Genomic DNA, 20,870 nt, shown 5'->3' with positions numbered 1-20,870 from the left:
AGTGATGGGACTGGATGCCATGATCTTAGTTTTTTGAGTGTTGAGTTTTAAGCCAGCTTAAAACTGGCTTCATTCTCCTCATTCACACTCATCAAAAGGCTCTTTAGTTTCTCTTCATTTTCTGCCATTAGAGTGGTATCATGTGCATATCTGAGGTTGTTGATATTTCTCCTGGAAATCTTGATTCCATCTTGGGATTTATCCAGCCTAGCATTTTTCATGATGTACTCTGTATATATGTTAAATAAGCAGGGTGACAATATTTATTTTGAATTTTTCAAAATTTTTATTGGAGTATAGTTGCTTTACAATAAACCACTTTATTTTGATTTTACCAAGCCTTTCCCAAACTCATTTGGACCTAGAATAGTTTTTTTAGATAACATCTATTCAGCATCCACAAAACTACATTTCTAAGACACACAGTGTGGACTACCAACATGAATATTCTTAGGTATCAGAGGTAGTCCAAGCAAAGGGAAAAGTACACCCAGATGAGATATTCTCTGCTGGTCTTCATGCTTGTTGTGGTTTGTGGCATCAGCTTTAGTCATCAGAGACTTTAACCTCTTTTTGTTTTCCCCTAATAAAAAACATGGAATCTGACAATCAGTCACTTTGGATATAGAATATCGACTCAAAGAAGAACATGCTAAAATTTCTGATCACAAGGGTTTATTGGAAAATATATTAAATTAGGTCATGTTAATTTTTGCAGCATATATCTGCCAAGGTGATGATTGCATCATGATTTATCTTTAGTTCTAATTTGCCTCAGTCATTAGGTAACCTGGGATAAATCATTTCCCTTAAGGCTGAACTAAGATATATGGATGTTTTTTCTAAATAGTCTTCTGTTGTAATCCTTAGCAGTTATTCTAATCATTTCAAAAATTTGGTTGTTTTTGTGTTTTCTTCAGAGTAGGTCACAGTATTATATATTGAATTTATTACAGCATTTCTTTTCTTCCAATATAATTAGTAGATTTTAAACAATTTGCCACTGTTTTAAAGCAGGCAATGATCACTTAATTGTGTACCATATAAAGTGAAAACTGTATATGTAGTATAAAGAAAAATGATCAAATTCATCTTTATAGCCCAGGTAAAAGGTATTTTTGAAGCATTTGTTCAGTATCCTTTTAGAGAGGTTGAGTGCTGCATGGAAACACATGGGCCATGAGTTGCAGTACTCCTCTTGCAATTCCACTCAGTAAAACAATGGTCTACGTGACCAACCTTCTGGGACAGCCGTTAGTTTTTGAGTTAAATCCTTGTGAAGAGCCTACACCTACTGTCACCCCAGGGACTTGGCAAACTATTCCTTTCAACCACACTCAGAACTCTCGCTTAGAGGAGATATGATTCCATCTCATTCAGTTTCCAGTGATGTTTTGACAACTCTCATAGATCTGGCCTAGGCATGCTCCTCTATCCACCTCCCTTCTCTTTAAGTGGGATATCCACATATAAAAACTCTCTCCCATTAGACCACAGGCTCTTTTAGGAAAGGCATCATGTCTCTCCTAACAGACTAAGGTTTCCAAGAGTAAGGATTTAATTTTTCTCCCAAGGAAGAAATTATTAGTTTTTCAGCAGCATCAGGCCCTGTAACAAAGGTGTTACCCAAATGACTTTTGGTTGGTGAAATCAGTCATAGAATAAGATCTTGGATCCTATTGGTTTAGGTCTCATTCTTTAGTATGAAGTTTCCTATTAACCAGGGTGGTATCATCCCATTCCTACACTGTATGGGAAGGCAGAATTGTGGAAGAACTACTCACGCATTCCTCTTTGTTCCTACTTTGCACTTTTCTGTTTTAGCACTTATCATCACGTTATAGTTATTTAATAGCTTTCATCCCTCACTACAACTGGATACTCTACTTGAGGATAGTGATCTAGTTTTATTCTGTGTAAGTGGCCCACCCCTAGAACAATGTCTCCCACTCATTGGGTGGTCAGTGAAAAGAGAGCAGATATTTGGATGGTCTGCTTCTATCTGAATCTTTGAAAGAAGACTCAATAGTAAGCAACACATTGTGTAGTGCCCTAACTAGTTGGATGACCTAATCTTCTGTTTCTTTAGATCTGTAAATGATGTGGTTGATATTAACCAAGGTTCAGTGGGCTCTAGAGGATTTTTGGCCCTTCCACTCCATCCAGAGTTAAAAACCAAAGGCCCAGATAGATGACTTTGTAGAGATCTACCTGTACTGCCACTCCAACAAACCCGTGGGAACCAAAATTACATTATGCCTATGGTGTTATACACTCCCATATACACTCTCTGGCTTGTGGTTGGTGCCTGCCCAGAGGCCCTTATACTTTGTCCTCAGAAGAAAACATGGGGACAGACTCTGATTAACCTTTTCAATGCTGATTCAATGCCCACCCTCTAGCCACTCCTGACCAGTTGGCAGTGGAGTGAGTGCTTCATACATGGAGGAAACTGGCTAGAAAGGTGCACAAATATTAGAGATGGTTGTGGCCCTGGGGTGCTTGGGAATCTAACCACGAATAAGTGTTTAACAGAAAGATTCGACGGGCAATGTGACGGACCACAGCCGTGTAGAGGGATGCAGACAACTGAGTAGACCAGAAAACTGACACAGAAATGGACTTGGTGTATCTGGTGAACGTGGCCGCGAACCCTCAACTTGCTTCCGAAGCTATCTTGCACCAGGCCAGGGAGACGCATCCTCCCGCCACCACCCCGCAGCGGCCTCTACGGATTCCCAAGAGGCTGAGCGGCAAAGAAGTCCGGACGTCCGGGCGTTTCCCACAGCTGGTGGCTCTGAAATAGCCTTCTGGAATAAAACTTGGGGCGGGAAAGAGGCGAAATGGAAAGTGGTGTTAAGTCGTCGGGGAGAAGTCGTAGCGCCAAAGGAGAGCCGTCTGGGAAACAAGAGTCCCGGCCAGGATCCAGAGAAAAGCCCCTCGAGCGGTTCCCCTCGAGGCTGCCGCCTTCGGCAACCTCCGGGGGAGTTTCGGCTCTTTCCGGCAGTTCCAGCTCGGGCCCTCTACTCCCAGCGCGCGCTGTCCCCCCCCGCCCCCAACCCCGCCCGGCTCTTTCTGGGACTCGCCATTCTGCACGCGGCTGCGAGCTCGTGTCCCACACCCGTCCCGACTCCCATCTAGTTTGTTCCCCAACCCACTCTTCCAATCCCTTCCCTGCATCGTTCTTCCCGATTCTCGGCGACGCCCGAGCTTCCTCAACTCGGGCGCGCGATCCACAGGGTGGTGTGAGGCGCGAGGGACCCGGTAGCGGGAGAAGCTGTAACCCGACGGACAGGAGGCCACCTCTCGCCCCGCGCCTTTCCGCGCGCGTGTCTTCGGCTCGCGGGGTCGCCTCGCGCCCGGGCCTCACTCGCGGGCCAGTTGGCTGCAACGGCCTCGAGCTCCGCGCGCCGGGTTCGCGCTGGCGCGAGTACGCGCCCTGTGCGCTGGCTAGCCGGCGCGCACGCGCCCGAGCGGACTGCGGGGCGGGGCGAAGAGCTCGAGCCCCGGCGAGGTCGGTGTGGATCGGCTGGCACTCCGGCCCCCAGCCGCGGCTGCGATTCCCAGCCCGCCGCCCGGCCGAGGAGGGAAGCAGAGAAAGGGGCGGTGGGGGCGGTGGGGGCGGTGGGGGCGGGGCGGCGTCCGGCTCCGGGAGAGCTGGGGGAGGAGCGCGACGGCTGCAGCTCTAGAAGAGGAGGAGGAGGCGGCGGAGGAGCTCCTTTCCTCATCTCAGACCCAAGAGCGTCCGGGACGCAGAGCCGGAACTGGGGAACGCGGCGACTGCGGGGGCCCGGGATAGGTGAGGCTCGGGGTGCTGGTGGAGGGGTGGAGGAGGGATGAAGCGGGGCACAGAGGTGCAGAGAGCGGGCTTGAGGGAAGGCACACGGGGAGGGAGCAGTTGTTGGGGGTTGGGATACCGAGAGGAGGGGACGTGAACCCTTTGAGACCTGGAGTGCCCAGATGGTGAACGGTTTCTGGGGTCAGTGGGGCGGGCCGAAGCACACAGTTCCGAGTTGAGGGGTTTCCACAGGCATAGGCCGGGGAAACAATGGAGTGAGGGGGGACTCTGATGTGAGCGTGTGTGGGGTACTGGGTTTTAAGAAACAACGAGAGGTCGAAAGGAATGAAAGAATCGATCATTTGGTATGAGAAGTACAATGAACTGGAAATTCATCGGAAATGCGTAAGGTCATCTGCGTGGGTGTCCGAGGTCCTTAGGATTTGGGGGGCAAAATGGGATTTGAAAATAAGAGAGAGGAGGGCATTCTTGGAATTGGAGGGGGGCGGGAAACGGGACGGAAAATATAGCCAAGAGGGGCAGACACATAAAATAGATGTGGTTTGGGTTTGAATTAAAGCAGAAGAATAAGTCCAGTTAGAGAGTGTAGGTTAGGTGGACTGGAGTGGCATTTTTCTCCTAATTCATCCAGGATGACTGGGTTCTTTTAGAAGGTGGATTTTTCTCTGGCATGTCCCTCTGCTAAGGAGTACAAGCTGCTCTTTTAATAATTTGGTTATCATTTACAGTTCATTTCATTGATAAAGCATGCCCTGTAATATATTTCCCTTCTCTTCTAATTTACCTGCGGTTAATGAAGCAGGAGAGGACAGGTCACTAGAAACAGGCATCTTGCTTTGAGTTTGGTTATTGATAATGCAGAGTTTAGGGTGTTTGGAGGAGAACCAAGAGTGAGTTTGTTCATCGAAAGGTGATGAGCAGCCTTGATAAAATCTGAGTTATCTGTACTTTGTTAGAATTACAGTTTCTCACTGAGAAATGATCATGTACCATCTGCTACTGGTTTTATGACTGGGAGAGAGTTTGGTTTTGTCACCAGAAATTCCTGATGCTGATTTCAAATTATCAGGCTATTTTGTACCTTACAGTTTGAATTCAGGTGATTTGAAAATATTGTGGGGAAGTATTTCAGGGGTTATGTATGATCTTTGCATTTCCTTGATACTTGGATTTCCAGACCAAATTTTGGATGATACTAGATACGAGATTGCTGATTTTGAAATTGCAGTTACCATTAGGTGTTCATAAATAGTCCATATTAAGCCTTTTATTTTGAGCCATTAAGTTTTGCTGACTCATCTAAGATTTCTGGGAATTTTTCTGTTTATATTTCTCAGCTTGGCCTCAGATAGTAGCATTAGGCTATTTTACAAAGGTCCAAAAAGAATGATCTAAATTGCCACTTTTCTTCTGTTATTGAAACTGAGCAAAGCAAGAAGTGAGTGCAGTTAGTTTCCTCATTAGTGATAATGAAGTGCTAAGATTGCTTTCCGCGTATCATCTCATTTAATTTAATCCTCATAATCATTTCCTGTTTTATAAATTCAGAGATTAAATAACTTAATAAGATCACAAAACTAGTAGTAAATAAAACTGAATTCATACCCACTCTGTTTGGACACTCCTTTAAGTGTTCCATGTTGTTCTACCTGCTTTTTCCTCCTGATCTTGGTTGTAGTATAAACAGCATGAATTGGTTGAAACCTGGGTCTGATACAGTGGTCTAGACAAAGATTGGGTTGATGGGCTACATTTGTAGAGTTGATTCAAGGTTTATTGCCCTTGTGATTTAACAAATCTTTTGGGGTCCAGATAATAGGCAAAAACATCCTCTTGCTAAGGATTTGTTCTGTGAGCACACTTAATTTTCTGTTTAGTCTAGTGTACTGCTGAAATACTGTGCATACGTGGCACTCTTCCTTGTGGAAGTCAAGACAGCCAGTTGTGGAGCCAAAATCAATTAACTCTGGAAAACAATCAAAAAGTGCTGAATGCTCAAGTGCCCTCCAAGCACCTGTTGAGTCCACAGTGGGTACTGGCATTATCTCTAAATATAGACAGGATCCTCTTAGAAACCAGGAGTAAAACTACTACAACCGAGAGACACAGCTGGGGCCTGAGGGAGGAGCCAGAGGTTAATGGCCGAAACATCAGCATAGCCTGTGGAGGCTGATCCAGGAGCAGGAAAGGCTACACATACTAGTGAATTGCAGGAGGTGAGGGAATTTTTATTTGTTGAGCAGTTAGGTATTCTAGGGACTGACTGCACTCAGTGTGTTTTATATATGTTACTTTATTAGATCTTCAAATAATCCTATAAGGTAAGCATTATCCTCATCTTTCAGATGAGGCTTGGAAAAGGTTAAGTAACTTTGTAATGGTGGTGAAAGACGTTTATATTTTTATTATTATATTGCTACTTGCAGTTTCCATTGTAGAGACACCATATTAAAACTGGAAAATTAAAGTCACTCTTTAGGATCCACAATGTTGCTTCGTTAGAAGTAAAACTGATTGTCTCGCTGCTTACGTTAGAGACTGGAAGGTAAAGCTTATATTTTTCTGATTTAAATATTGGGAAGGGAGCCCATTCATTATTTAGCAAATGCCCTCTTATAGTATATAGTTCACCTTCTAATATATCTTCCTATCATATGCCAGTGATATGATACTGATATATAAATCTGTAGTGTATGAAAATGCCATGTCCATCCCTCCTGCTCTGAGGTCTTGACTTTCAGGCAGGTCATCTAGGCTCGGAGGATGACAGTGAAACATGCCTGTTGCAGACTCTTTCCACTTTTCTTGATGTTTTTGCCTCAAAGATTTGATCATCATTCTTGCTTGGTTACTTTAAAAAAATTGTGGTAAGATATACGTAACATCATTTAAACCACTTTTTCAAGTGTACAGTTCAGTGGCATTAAATCCATTCATACCGCTGTGTAACCGTCAGTTCAGTTCAGTTCAGTTGCTCAGTCATGTCCGACTCTTTGCGAACCCATGAATTGCAGCACGCCAGGCCTCTCTGTCCATCACCAACTCCTGGAGTCTACCCAAACCCATGTCCATTGAGTTGGTGATGCCATCCAACCATCTCATCCTCTTGTCGTCCCCTTCTCCTCCTGCCCCCAATCCTACCCAGCATCAGGGTCTTTTCCAATGTGTCAACTCCTCGCATGAGGTGGCCAAAGTATTGGAGTTTCAGCTTCAACATCAGTCCTTCCAATGAACACCCAGGATTGATCTCTTTTAGGATGGATTGATTGGATCTCCTTGCAGTCCAAGGGACTCTCAAGAGTCTTCTCCAACACCACAGTTCAAAAGCATCAATTCTGCGGCACTCAGCTTTCTTCACCGTCCAACTCTCACATCCATACATGACCACTGGAAAAACCATAGCCTTGACTAGACGTACTTTTGTTGGCAAAGTAATGTCTCTGCTTTTAAATATGCTATCTAGGTTGGCCATAACCTTCCTTCCAAGGAGTAAGCGTCTTTTAATTTCATGGCTGCAATCACCATCAGCAGTGATTTTGGAGCCCCAAAAAATAAAGTCTGACACTGTTTCCACTGTTTCCCCATCTATTTCCCATGAAGTAATGGGACCAGATGCCATGATCTTAGTTTTCTGAACGTTGAGCTTTAAGCCACCTTTTTCACTCTCCTCTTTCACTTTCATCAAGAGGCTCTTTAGTTCTTCACTTTCTGCCATAAGGGTGGTGTCATCCGCATATCTGAGGTTACTGATATTTCTCCTGGCAATCTTGATTCCAGCTTGTGTTTCTTCCAGCCCAGCGTTTCTCATGATGTATCTGCATGTAAGTTAAATAAGCAGGGTGATAATATACAGCCTTTACATACTCCTTTTCCTATTTGGAACCAGTCTGTTGTTCCATGTCCAGTTCTAACTGTTGCTTCCTGACCTGCATACAGGTTTCTCAAGAGACAGGTCAGATGGTCTGGTATTCCCATCTCTTTCAGAATTTTCCACAGTTTCTTGTGATCCACACAGTCAAAGGCTTTGGCATAGTCAATAAAGCAGAAATAGATGTTTTTCTGGAACTCTCTTGCTTTTTCGATGATCCAGCGGATATTGGCAATTTGATCTGTGGTTCCTCTGCCTTTTCTAAAACCAGCTTGAACATCTGGAAGTTCACGGTTCACGTATTGCTGAAGCCTGGCTTGGAGAATTTTGAGCATTACTTCACTAGCATGTGAGATGAGTGCAATTATACGGTAGTTTGAGCATTCTTTGGCATTGCCTTTCTTTGGGATTGGAACGAAAACTGACCTTTTCCAGTCCTGTGGCCACTGCTGAGTTTTCCAAATTTGCTGGCATGTTGAGTGCAGCACTTTCACAGCATCACCTTTGAGGATTTGAAATAGCTCAACTGGAATTCCATCACCTCCACTAGCTTTGTTTGTAGTGATGCTTTCTAAGGCCCACTTGACTTCACATTCCAGGATGTCTGGCTCTAGGTGAGTGATCACACCATCGTGATTATCTGGGTCATGAAGATCTTTTTTGTACAGTTCTTCTGTGTATTTTTGCCACCTCTTCTTAATATCTTCTGCTTCTGTTAACCATCTGTGTAACCATCACCACCATCCAACTCCAGAACATTCTTATCGTCCGAAACCAAAATTCCTGTTAAAGAATGACTCCTCATTCTTCTTTTTCCCCAGCTCCTGGCAATCACTATTGCACTTTCTGTCTCTAGGAATATGATTATTCTAGGTACCTCAGATAAGTGGAGTTATATAATATTTGTCCATTTGTGTCTGGCTTATTTCACTTAGCACATTGTCTTCAAGGCTCATCAGTGTTTTAACCTTGTCAGAAGTTCATTCCTTTTTAGGACTGAGTAATATTCCATCGTATGCATATATCATATTTCATTTATCCATTCATCTATAAATGGACACAGGTTGTTTCCACCTTTTTGGCTATTGTAAGTAATGCTGCTGTGAACATTAATGTACAAATATCTGTTCAATATCTGTTCATATGATGATCCTATGTTTAAGTTTTTGTGGCAGTTTTATTACTTTTTTACATATAATTTTATTTATTTTTTGGTGGCGCAGGGTCTTCATTGCTGCATGGGCTTTTCTCTAGTTGCAGGATCAGGGGCTCCTCTCTAGTTGCGGTGCTTGGGCTTCTCATTGCAGTGGCTTCTTTTGTTGCGGAACACAGGCTCTAGGCATGTGAACTTCAGTAGATGTAGCACCTGTGCTCAGTAGTTGTGGCTCCTGAGCTCAAGATCACAGGCTCAGTAGTTGCGGCCAACGGGCTTCGTTGCTCCGAAGCATGTGGGATCTTCCCTGACGGGATGGAACCATATTTCCTGCATTGGCAAGTGGATTTTTTACCTTCCCTGAGCCACCAGGGAAGCCCAAGTTTGGTTACTTTTAAATGATGATTTTATTGTGTGTTCACCTGAAGGTAGTACTTGACCTTATGTTTGAGGGCTGCTGTTTCTTTTACTGACTTTTTCTGTCCTGTTTGCAGGACATTTGCACAGGAAATGATTTGTCCAGTTTTTATGGCTCTCTCTTAGCTTCTGTCTAATTATATTTATATGTCTAGCAAGCACCTTAAAATAAAGTTCAAGTTAGCAATAAAAGTACTTTTGAAAATCTTGTAGGAGCTTTAGTTGATGAAGAAAATAGGAGTTTCTGTTTTAAAGTATGAAATGTATCCAGTGTGGAAGGACCATTTGTTATACACAGATTTTTTCAGTCATACCTACAACTGTGCATGATCATCTTAAGAATGTTATTTGTATATATATTTGAAAAATCTGGTACTTCCTTGGTGGTTCAGTGGCTAAGACTCCACACTCCCAATGCTGGGGACCCAGGTTCAATCCCTGGTCAGGGAACTAGATCCTACATGCTGCAGCGAAGAGCTCACATACCATAACTAAAGATCCTGTGTGCTGCAACTAAGACCTGGTGCAGCCAAAATATAAATAAATATTAAAAAAGAAAAATGTGTCAATAGTGTAGATCATCTTCAGTTCACTTTGCTGCCTTTGGCTGAAAAATTTAGGGTGCTTTTTTCATTTCAGAATATTTTATATGTATGTTGTTGTTGTTCAGTTGCTCAGTCGTGTCCAACTCTTTGTGACCCCATGGACTGTAGCACGCCAGGTTTCCCTGCCCTTCACCATTTCCCAGAGTTTGCTCAAACTTGTGTCCATTGAGTCAGTGATGCCATCTCATCCTCTGTCGTCCCCTTCTCCTCCTGCCCTCAGTCTCTCCCAGCATCAGAATCTTTTCCAATGAGTTGGCTCTTTGCATCAGGTGGCCAAAGTATTGGAGCTTCAGCATTAGTCCTTCCAATGAATATTCAGGAATGATTTCCTTTAGGATTGACTGGTTTGATCTTGCTGTCCAAGGGACATGTATGAGCTGCTGGTTATTGCTTACCTTCTATATCCTTTATTAATTGAAAATAGTTTGAGTGCCTACTGTATGCTTTAAATATTTCAGGAAGGTAGCTGTAATACAGAAAGTACTGTTTGAGTCGATTTTTTCTCCCTTCCTTTATATATTTGAGAGAGACAGAGTTGTCACATAGTACCAAATATAGTAGATTGAAATAGCTGCAGGCTGACAGCGAACTGTCTCTTAGGATGGGTCTAACTTCCAATTTCATTTTTTCTAATTGTTACAAGGAGGTTAATTATGCCTGCATCTTGCTTCTTGAGGTTATTGGGTTACAAAGGGACTTCAGGCTCACATGCCATTTTCTGGGAGCCTCTTTTGGAATCTTACCGAGTTTATACTTACCTTGGATGTGGTGTGTTGGTTCTGGAATATCTGCAAAAGATTTAAAATTTTGGATATTAACTTTAAATATCCAAACACTTTATCTTTAGGTTGCTGGATATAAAGGATTGGCCAGAGGCCAGCATTTACTCTTCATGTTCACATTTACCATGGTGGCTAATTGTGGTGGGTTCCTGAAATATACATGCATCTTCTGCACTGACTGTGCAGCAGCCCCAAGCCTTAAAATATTCTGTAGGATCTGAGAACATAGCCACCAGCTTCAGGCCTCTGCAGTCATTGTCCTATGACTAATTTGTGGTTAGGAGTTAGACAGTGATTGTTACTAGGGCAAACCCTAAATGACAACCTTGGATTGTTGGTTAGGATTTTTTTATATTACTTAATTAGCAAAATGACATGATTACTAGTTGTGGAGTGTGTGTTTGTGTCTGTGTGTTCTTTAGAGTTGGTTAAAGGGTGCTGGGATTGAGGAGAAGGAGGTTTGTGATGAAGCCATTATATGATTATAGATGGGTCACGTTAGATAAGTGAAGATATCTTTTGTACTTGAAGATGCTGCCAATGATGTTACTTCTTACTGACCTGTATAGAACTGGAAAGACCTGTTTGTAAAACCTACAGTCTTTCCTCTCTTGAGTACATGTGATCTGTCCAGTAGCAAATGATTTGCTTCTGTTTTAAGGTTACCATCAGTAGTAGAGCAACGCATGTGTGCTCAGTCACTAAGTTGTGTCCAACTGTTTGCAACTCCATGGACTGCAGCCTACCAGCCCTCTTTCCATGGGATTTTCCAGGCAAGAATACTGGAGTGGGTTTCCATTTCCTCCTCCAGGGGATCTTCCTGACCCAGGGATCAAACCCTCATCTCCTGCATCAGCAGGCAAATTCTTTATCACTGAGCCACCTGGAAAGCCCAGTAGAGCAGTACTTTAAATTATCTACTTAGTCTCTGATTACAGCATGCAGTGTGGTCAGCCCATTGCTGGCTCTTCTTGGTATTTTCTACTGTTAAATTGATTTAAAATGTGCACTAGTGTGTGGTGGAAGTGACTCTCTGCTGACTTTGGTTAATAACCTCTTATATCTTTATATAAAGTAAATTGCCATCATAGCTTACCTGCATGTCCTGCACAAGCCTTCAGGATAAGGATCTCATCACTAGAGGCTCCCTTACATTTGATGGGAACAATGACGCTCATTTATAACTATTATGGAATGACAGGAAATTAAGGTGTTATAGGACCTGAATGGTCCTATAAGGTACTATGGTACAGAACCACCAAAGACTGAGTCAGCCATTTAGCTCAGATGTAAACTTAATGTTTTGTTACATCTTACCAGTCAGTACACACTCTGTTTCTTGAGAAGACTATCTAATTCTTTGTTAAGTTGACAGTACTTTATACAAAGTTTTGTTGGGTAATCATTTTCACTTCTTTCACTATTCAAAGTTTGTATTTTATGGAGGTCTTTTTTTGTCTTTAATTTTTGGCCATGCCACATGGCTTTCAGGATCATAGTTCCCCGACCAGGGCTCAAACTCCAGCCCCAGCAGTGAAAGCGCTGAGTCCTGTCTACTGAACTGCCAAGGAATTCCTTGAAGATCTTTTAAAAGTTGTTTGACATTTGTCATGTGTCTGCCAGCCCATAATGTTACGATGATGCAATAAGTTAGACTACGCAGTATTGTATGTGATATTATTCTCCCGTTGCGGTGAGTGGAGCTTACTCTCAGGTTGTGATGCTTGTTGCAGTGGCTTCTCCTATTGTGGAGCACAGGCTCTAAGGCACATGAACTTCAGTAGTTGTGGCGCACGGGCTTAGTGCCCCATGGCTTGTGGAAGCTTCCCAGATCAGGGATCCAAGCCATGTCCCCTGCCTTGACAGGCAGATTCTTAACCACTGGACCACCAGGAAAGTCCCTGGCATAAAATTTTAATTGTTGGGGAGAAGGGCTATGAAGCTCCTACTTTCTATCAACATTAAGAAAAAAGAGCAAAAATCTGCCGCTCTGTCTAATACTCCCCTGTGGATTTGGTCAGGTAATTTCCCTGAGCCTGTCTGTGTTTCTGAATCTGCACAGGATTGTCAGGACTACTGGATTTTTTTTTTTCTGAAATGAAATCCACAGTGCATAAAATTAACTCTTTTAAAGTATACAGTTCAGTGGTATTTAATAAATTCACTGTGTTGTACAATCATCACTCTATATAGTTCCAGAACTGTTACATCAACCCCAGAGAAGGCAGTCTCTCCTCACTCTTCCCCACAACCCCCTGCCCCGTCTCTGTTAACTACCAATCTCTGCAAATTTACCTGTTCTGGATATTTCAAGTAAAAGGAATCATGTAATATGTGATTTTTTGTGTCTGGCTTCTTTGATGTAACATAGTGTTTTTGAGGTTCATCCATGTTGTACGTGTGTCAGTACTTCATTCATTTTTCTAGCTGAATACTGTCCCACTGTATGGATATATCATATTTTGTTTATCCATTTTTTCTGTTGATGGGCAGTTGTTTCATTTCTGCCTTTTGCTGTTATGAGTAATGCTGCTTTGAACATTCATGTACCATTTTTTGTTTGAATACCTGTTTTCAATTCTTTTGAGTTTATTACTGAGGGTGGAATTGCTGAATCATGTAGATTTCTTTTTGGGGAACTGCCATACTGTTTTCCACAGTGGCTATACTATTTTACATTCTCACCAACAGTGCACGAGGGTTCCATTTTCTCCACATCTTTGCTGATACTTGTTATTTTCCTTTTTTCTTTGATTATAGCTATCTTTGTAGGTATGAAATGGTATTGTGAATTTTATTTGCATTTCCTTACTAACGACTGCTGCTGCTGCTAAGTCGCTTCAGTCGTGTCCGAGTCTGTGCGACCCCACAGACGGCAGCCCACCAGGCTCCGCCGTCCTTGGGATTTTCTAGGCAAGAATACTGGAGTGGGTTGCCATTTCCTTCTACAGTGCATGAAAGGAAAAAGTGAAAGTGAAGTTGCTCAGTCGTGTCGGACTCTTAGCAACCCCATGGACTGTAGCCTACCAGACTTCTCCATCCATGGGATTTTCCAGGCAAGAGTACTGGAGTGGGGTTCTATTGCCTTCTCCCTACTAATGACTGGTGATGTTTAGTTTCTTTTCATGAGCTTATTGGTCTTTTGTGTATCTTCTTTGGAGAAATGTCTATTTAAGTCCTTTGCCTGGTTTTAAATTAGATTGTCTTTTTGTTGAGTTATGACTGTTGATTTTTAATAGTTATGTAACACTTAGATCAGTGAGTGCACATAGTAGGCACTTAATGTTATAATTATTTTTGGTACATGTGACCCGAGTTGGAGGGAAATGTTGCATACCTTTTCCGAATAGGAGTGTTAGGCAAAAAAAACTACCATTTGCTGTCAATAAAAGTTAGACTGTGGTAGTGTTGATAATTTGCTTTGGATCAACACCCCCAAATCAAGAAATTAGGAAGACATATGCATAAAATCAGTTTATCTTTGGCAGAAATCAGTGTTTCATTAATATTTAGTTTATTCCTAACAACTTCATAGTCAACAAAAGAGTCCTGAATGCAGTACTTGGGTGCAGTCTCAGAAACGACAAAATGATCTCAGTTCGTTTCCAAGGCAAACCATTCAGCATTACAGTAATCCAAATCTGTGCCCCAACCACTGATGCTGAAGAAGCTGAAGTTAAATGGTTCTATGATGACCTACAACACCTTCTGGAACTAACACCAAAAAAATATGTTGTTTTCATCATTAGGGATTGGAATGCAAAAGTAGGAAGTCAGATACTTGGAGTAACAGGCAAGTTTGGCCTTGGAATACAAAATGAAGCAGGGCAAAGGCTTACAGTTTTGTCAAGAGAATACATTGGTCATAGCAAACACACTCTTCCAACAACACAAGAGACAACTCTATATGTGGTCATCACCAGATGGTCAATACTGAAATCAGATTGATATATCCTTTGCAGCCGAAGATGGAGAAGCTCTACGTAGTCAGCAAAAACAAGACCTGAACCTGATTGTGGCTCAGATGATCAGCTCCTTTTGCAAAATTCAGACTTAAATTGAAGAAGGTAGAGAAAACCACTAGACCATTCAGGTGTTGTTGTTGTTGTTCAGTTGCTCAGTCATGTCTGACTCTGCTACTCCTGGACTGCAGACCATTCAGGTATGAACTAAATCAAATCCCTTATGATTATACAGTGGAGGTGATTAATCAATTCAAGGGATTAGATCTGGTAGACAGAGTGCCTGAAGAACTGTGGATGGGAGTTTGTAACATTGTACAGGAGGCGGTGACCAAAACTATCCCGAAGGGAAAGAAATGCAAGAAGGCAGAGTGGTTGTCTGAGAGGGGCTTACAAATAGCTGAGAAAAGAAGAGAAGCTAAAGGCAAAGGAGAAAGGGAAAGATATACCCAACTGAATAGAATTCCAGAGAATAGCAGAGAGAAGAAAGCCTTCTTAAGGGAACCATGCAAATAAATAGAGGAAAACAATAGAATGGGGAAGACTAGAGATCTCTTCAAGAAAATTGGAGCTACCAAAGGAACATTTCATGCAAAGATGAACAAAATAAAATAAACAGAAAAGACCTAGCAGAAGCAGGAAAGATTAAGAAGACATGGCAAAAATACACAGAAGAACTATACAAAAAAGATCTTAATGGTCTGGATAACCATGATGGTGTGGTCACTCACCTAGAGCCAGACATCCTGGAGTGTGAAGTCAAGTGAGCCTTAGAAAGCATCACTGTGAACAAAGCTAGTGTAGGTGATGGAATTCCAGTTGAGCTATTTCAAATCCTAAAAGATGATGCTGTTAAAGTGCTGCACTCAATATGCCAGCAAATATGAAAACTCAGCAGTGGCCATAATACTGGGAAAGGTCAGTTTTCATTCCAATCCCAAAGAAAGGCAATGCCAGAGAATGTTCAAACTATCATACAGTTGTTCTCATTGCACATGCTAGCAAGGTAATACTAAAAATCCTTCAAGCTAGGCTTCAATAGTATATGAACCAAGAACTTCCAGATGTTCAAGCTGGATTTAGATCGAGCCCATATCTCTTGCATTGGCAGGAGGATTCTTTACCACTGAGCCACCAGGGAGGCCCCACAGTAAATATTTTAGGGCAATATTTTGAGGCTATGCAAATACACTATTTCTCTTAAAAGTTCACCTGTTAATTTTAACCTTCTCCAGTAGATCTTGTCTATAGCAGTTATTACTGTGGTATCTTAATGGTTATTTTCTACTTCTCTCATTACTTCTACATTTATTAATTAGAATTTTTCTGTAAAGAAACTTGTACTTGTCCCCCACTTATTTATTTAATAATTTATTATTTACACACTCTGGACTCATGAGTATTTATTATTCTTTGGATTATAACATTATTTATTCTGTTGCTCACTAAACTTTAAAAAATAGTAGCAGTTTGCACTCCAACCAGTAGTTGTAGATTACGAACCTACACACTTAAAATATTTGCTATTATCTGATGAAATAAAAGTGTTTTTATTTTTCTTGATTAAACATGATGTTGAGTGTGCTGTGTATGTTCATTGACTATATTTCTTTGTAAAATGTCTTTTTATATACTTTGCCATTTTAAAATTTGTTTGTTGTATAGAAGTTTTTTATACTCTGGATGTTACTCTTCCATTAAATAATTGTTTTTCCTTTTAGGAAGGAATTTTTTTCTTTTTTCTTTTTTAAATTATAAGAGAAATATGAAATATGTGTCACTGAGTGACACAACTGTCACTCCGTTGTGTCCGATTCTTTGTGACCCCATGGACTGTAGCCCACCAGGTTCCTCTGTCCATGGAATTCTCCAGGCAAGCATATTGGAATGGGTCGCCATTTCCTACTCCAAGGGATCTTCCTGACCCACGGGTTGAACCCAGGTCTCTTGCATTGCCGGCAGATTCTTTACCATATGAGCCACCAGGGAAGATAAAAAAATATTGCTTATTGCAAAACATATATAAAGTGAAAAGTGAAAGTCTCTTGACCCTCTGTTCAGTCTCATTCCCCATACATAGTACTTTTGTTGCCCGATAGGCTAACAGTTTGGTATTTTATCCTTCCAGACTTTTTCTGTATCATTGCTGAAACATATATATATGTGCTGTGTGTGCAAGTACACATACAAACATGCCTGTACAAGTGTGTATGTATATATAAAACATACATTTTTGATAAAAATGGGATCATAGACTATTCTTCAATTTTGCAGTTAATAGTAGATTTAACAAATCATAGAATCCTAGTTTGTTGTAAATGTATGTTTCAGTGTCTTTCTCTCACTAGAGTGTAAGCTCCTTTGTATAGAGACTGGTTCTTCTCCCATTAAGATATTCTTTTTCTGTGTAAATGACACCACCATTCAACCATTTGGTCATGCCAGAAACAGTTCATTTTTTTTAACAAAAGATTATTGAGTTCCTACTATTTTTCTGGTCTGCAGGAGTGAACTAACCTTAAAAATCCTTGCCTGCATGCAGTTTATACTCTAGTAGAAGAAGGCAGATATCAAGGAGAGGAGTGAAATGTTTAGTATTTCAGTTAATGGTTAACTGGTATTGGAAAAAAACAAAAAGCAGGGAAGGAGACAGGGACACTGTGAACATGTGACTGTGTGCTTGTGTGTTTGTGAGAGAGAGAGGGCACGAGAGTGAGAGCAGCTGAGAGACTGAGACAGAAAGGTGGTAAGGGAAAGCCTTGTTGAGAAAGTCATGTTTGATTCCTTTCTCTTCCTCATACCTCACATCAGATCCATCTCCAGTTCTTATTGATTTCATCTTCAAAATATATATCTCAAGCACACCATCAAATAGGTGGATTGCTTTGGCAATAGGAATTTGTGGAAGTTTTCTGCTCTTGTTTCAATATTCTCAGTGAGTAAGGAATCAAAGTGCTCAGCTGAGAGTGAGGGTGGGGAGGACGTGAATGGTGGTTTGTAGAGAATGGAGAAGGTGTGAACTTGAAGTGGAGAGGGTGAGAGTGGCTGCAGCAGGGAAATCCTGTAGTATTGCAGGTGGCGTTAAGGGCCCGTCGAGGTTTGTGGTCATGAATTTAGAGTGAGATTAGTCACTATGGTTTTTCTCCTTCAGCGACTTTTACCTGCATCGTTGTACATTTGGAGTAGATTTAACTAGAGACAGATTTTTTCCCGATTGTAGAACAAAACATGAGAGGATCAGGGCAATAGAGAATATATGTAAGAGAGTGATTGTGATAATACACTGTAGAATTTAAACCAAGTTAGGAGGGAAGTGGGGGCATGAAGTTGCCAAGAGGTGGTGAAAAGATGGTAGAATCAATTAATTGAAGGTTGTGGTGGAATCAAAAGATGTTGGAATCTGAGTAGGTGAGAAATGGAGGTATAAAGAAAGTCGGTGGTGGTCAGAGAGTGGGATATAAAAATTGAGATTGTGGAGGCGTTGTTGTAGGCTGTGTAGGTGAAGGACAAGATCATTGGAAGCACGAAATTAAGAGAAGTGAGATAGGAATTCAGAGAGATGAGTGTTAGAAAGATTATCAGTGTGAAATTGAAATCACTGAGACGTAGGAACAGTGTTGTAGAGAGTCACAATGTAATAGTTTTCCAGAGGAAAAGAATCAGTAGGATATACATATATCTGTATTTATCTAGAATAAGGTTTATTATAAGAATTGGCACGTGCAGTTATAGGGGCTGAGAGTCTGGGGGCTGTAAGCTGGATACTCAGGGAAGCCAGTAGTGTAAAACAAGGAACACCGATAAAGGTAAGTCTGAGTCTGAAAGTAGAAGATTGATAGCTCAGCTCTAGCAGTCAGGCAGAGAGAGAGAATGAATTCTCCCTTCCTCTGCCTTTTTCTTTTTATTTGGTACCTCAGTGGATTGGATGATCACCTGCTTTATTCAGTCTGCTGATTCAGTGCTAATCTCATTTGAAAACATCCTCTCATACATACCCAGATAAGATAATTTAGCCAAATACCTGGGCACCCTGTGATCCAGTTGAGTTGACACATAATGTTAACCATCACAACCTGGTAATGGATTATGTTTTCACATGATATTCAAAGTAGCGATTTTTTAGGAAAGAGGGAGGGAGATCAGTGAGAAAGCATCAGTGAGGAGCAAGGATGGCACTCCTCACCCCAAAGTCCAGTTCTGTGAGGGATGTGGGGAAGATAACTTTCACTACTGAGGGCTGTAAGGGAAGTACAGCCTCAGAGGAGAATGAGGTTTCAATTAGAATAAGAAGTCGAAGGGTTCAGAGTAGAGGTTGGAAATGGAGGGCACAGTGGAAGGGTATCAAAATTTGGAGAGGGTTGGGTGGCACATGGGAGAGAGCAGGGAATGTGTAGAACTAACTGAGGATTAGAACATGGAAGATGAGAGTCTGGAAATCAGAGGCTTCTTTTGATGAACAACATAAACAGATAAAGAACATGAAAAAATTAGGCCTGGTAGATAGCACACAGATCCAGGAGGTGAGGGTGTGGCTGTTGGGAGGGAGGGTAGGGCAAGGAGTCCTGGATCCTGGGGAAGGGAATTCTTCTAAATTTTTTATTAGTTTTGTACAACAGGATACTTTGATATGCATATATATATGGTATATTATGGTGAACTGATTACTATAATCTAGCTAATTAACATATTTTCTCACATAGCTACCATTTTTTTGGTGATACGAGTGCCTGAAATCGTTAGCAAATGTCCACTGTCCAATACAGTATTACTGACTGTACTCACTATGATGTATGTTAGATCTCTAGACTTACCCATCCTATATAACTACAACTTGTACCCTTGCACCTTCATCTCCCCTTTTCCCCCACCTCCCTGCTCCTCATAACCACCGTTCTACTCTCTGCTTCTAAGTATTTGACATTTTTAGATTCTATATAGTGAGATCTTGCTGTTTTTTTCTTTATGTGTCTGCTTTATTTCACTTAGCATAATGTCCTGCAGGTTCATCCGTGTTGTTGCAAATGGCCAGATCTCAGGAAGGTCATTTTTCTTCCAAGTACTCGGACCCTCTTAAATATCTATCCATAGTGGGGAGGAGTGTCTCATTCCAGGAGTAAAGAGTACTATTTTAATGAATCCTGTGAGCTCTCTCGATAACTGCTTATTAATGACTTTTGCTTTAAATCTTGTTATCTAATATTAATAATAAATAATACTGATATTTCTTTTGATTACTATTTGTATAGTGTATCTTTTAATTTTCCTTTAGATTTTCTACCTTTCTGGGTCAGCTTGCTTTAAATGTATCTTGGTAATCTGTAAATAGTTGAGTTTGAAAAAGTCAGTCTGACAACATTGTAAATCAACTATCTCCTCCCACCCCGATTTTTTGAAAAGTATATATAAAAAAATCAGTCTGGTAATCTGTCTTTTGATAAGTTTAGTATTTTCATTTTTAATGTGATTACTGATAGTTTGGGCTTCCCTGGTGACTCAGAAAAGAATCTGCCTGGTTTGATCCCTGGGTTGGAAAGATCCCCTGGAAAAGGAATGGCAACCCATTCCAGTGTTCTTGCCTAGAGAATTCCATGGACAGAAGAGCCTGGCAGGCTACAGTCCATGGGGTCACAAAGAGTCAGACACGATTGTGTGACTACACTTTCACTGATAGTTTAAGATTTATTTATGCTGTTTTAGTGTATACCTTTTTTTTTTATTATTCTCATGTACTTTTTTTTCTTCTACTGATTTTTCAAGTTGAACACTTTATGTATTTTTCTTTTTAGGAGTTAACCCTTAAGTTTTTAACATGCATGTATATTGAACTCTAAAATTAGTTCTTTGCCCTCCTGAGCAATACAAGAATCTTATGATGCTTTAAATCCCATTCCTTCTCTCTACTCCGGTCTTTATTTTATTGTTTGATAGTTTCACCTTAAATCTTGCATACTGTGAAATATTTCAGATACACAGATAAAAATAGAGAATAATATGGAAACACCTGTGTACTTAGCCACAGTGCTTTGTCTCATCATAATTATGCCATTTTGCTTCGTATTTTTTTTTAATTGACTTTTTTTATTGTGGAAATTTTCAACATTCCCACGTGTGGAAAGAATATCATGAATTCCTATGTACCCTGATCTAACTTTAGCAATTACCAACATTTTTTCAATTCTTAGTTTCATCTGTCCTTCTTACTCCTCTTTTGATCAGTGGGTTTGGGTACTGTAAACACAAGCCATCCTGTTCTAAAAAAAAGTTCTCCATTAGCCTTTCAGCTA

The 20,870-nt window shown here is 41.2% G+C and overlaps 1 protein-coding gene across 6 annotated transcripts in view; it reads left to right on the top strand.

Annotated features, from left to right (window-relative positions):
- The first annotated feature begins 3,487 nt into the window (after positions 1-3,487).
- The window catches only part of SPATS2 (spermatogenesis associated serine rich 2), a 148,261-nt gene continuing 130,878 nt past the window's right edge, over positions 3,488-20,870 (top strand). For 4 of the 6 annotated variants that reach the window (XM_081596690.1, XM_081596691.1, XM_081596698.1 and 1 more), the window contains exon 1: positions 3,488-3,799. The gene's annotated coding sequence lies outside the window, so the exon portion shown is untranslated. Of the gene's footprint in view, positions 4,184-14,583; positions 14,787-20,870 lie in introns of those variants that run through there. The other 2 variants (XM_081596694.1, XM_081596696.1) reach the window with 2 other exon arrangements.

This window comes from Giraffa tippelskirchi, chromosome 4 (assembly GCF_054371585.1).
Source record: "Giraffa tippelskirchi isolate mGirTip1 chromosome 4, T2T-mGirTip1v1.2.pri, whole genome shotgun sequence".
In the NCBI taxonomy this organism is placed as follows: Eukaryota; Metazoa; Chordata; class Mammalia; order Artiodactyla; family Giraffidae; genus Giraffa; species Giraffa tippelskirchi.
Note: the sequence above shows the minus strand (reverse complement) of the source record. Positions and strands in the feature narration are given on the sequence as shown.